Below are 1,210 nucleotides of genomic sequence, written 5' to 3' on the forward strand. Positions count from 1 at the left end.
GAGTTGTCATCCTAGAGATAACAGAAGAAGAACTTTAGAGTGCTGCAAAATTATTTAAAAGATCTAGAGCTCCAGAAATGGAACAGAAACTGCTTCTCCTCCTGAACTGATACAAAAGGGAGAAGAGTGTTTTTGTAAATACTTAACATTTTTGCCTAATTAGAATTATTGTAGATATAGTTCTTTAATTTTTATCTTGCTAGTAATAAATCCTAACATTATTCTCCCCAAATTAGATCTCTTTTATCTGCATAAACCTTCTCTCAACTTATAATAATTGTGTGGGAGGTGAGAAAAATTAGCCCAGGGCAAACCCACGACAAAGCTTTACTGAAATCCAAAAAGATTACATCAGCTGGCTTCCCTTGATCAGTTAGGTGGGTTACCTTTTCATAAAAGGAAATCTAATTGTCTTTGTCTCACCTGAGGCTGCCTCAAGGAATCTCTCCATATTGAAAAAAAAAACCAAAACAACAATAATTGCATGTAATATGTTCAGGCTATGTTCTGAATTTTGTTGTCCAAGCTGTTATTCTTCTCGCATATCAAACCTTTGAGCATGTTGCAATAAGAATCATCTCAAGTGACAAGACCTGCCTCTATGGTACAGGGGAAGAAATGTTTTATTTGCACCACAAGTTTTCAGCAAAGCTAAGAAAACAAGAGTTCTTAGGGCTGAAGAAGGCTTTTAAGACAGTCAGGTTCAGCCTTCTGAATGTGGCTATTGCCACATCTCAAAAATATTTTAAGTTTCTCACCTCTGCCTGGAAGCCTCAACCAGAACCATGATGTCCTGTTAGTCTACTTAGCTAATACTTCCAATATTATATATATAACCAAGATGAATTTATCCATGATGTTGAGTTTGGTTAGGACTGGCTGAGAAAACTGAGACTTTTTTCATGTCCATATATTTATCTGATTAAGACAGAAAGTGTCTTAAAACAATTACATCATATTCAGTTCATTACTCCAAAAAGGCTTGCTATTTGCAACTGCTAATGCCATTTTCTGAAAGGAAATACCTCAGACATCCAAGATGAATATATCTTACTTCACCGAAAAGCTGCCAAACATATTTTAAGATCTTAGATCTCTAAGTTGTTAGCCTGGCAGTGGTCTAAGTAGTTTCCATTGTATATGGATGATAAAGTCATTACTTTTCTACGAAAAAAATATCACGTAGGGAGTGTACCTGCTTAAAGAAATT

This window comes from Empidonax traillii, unplaced genomic scaffold, assembly GCF_003031625.1.
Source record: "Empidonax traillii isolate 1590-97213 ecotype Southwest subspecies unplaced genomic scaffold, ASM303162v1 scaffold37:size1818073, whole genome shotgun sequence".
NCBI lineage: Eukaryota > Metazoa > Chordata > Aves > Passeriformes > Tyrannidae > Empidonax > Empidonax traillii.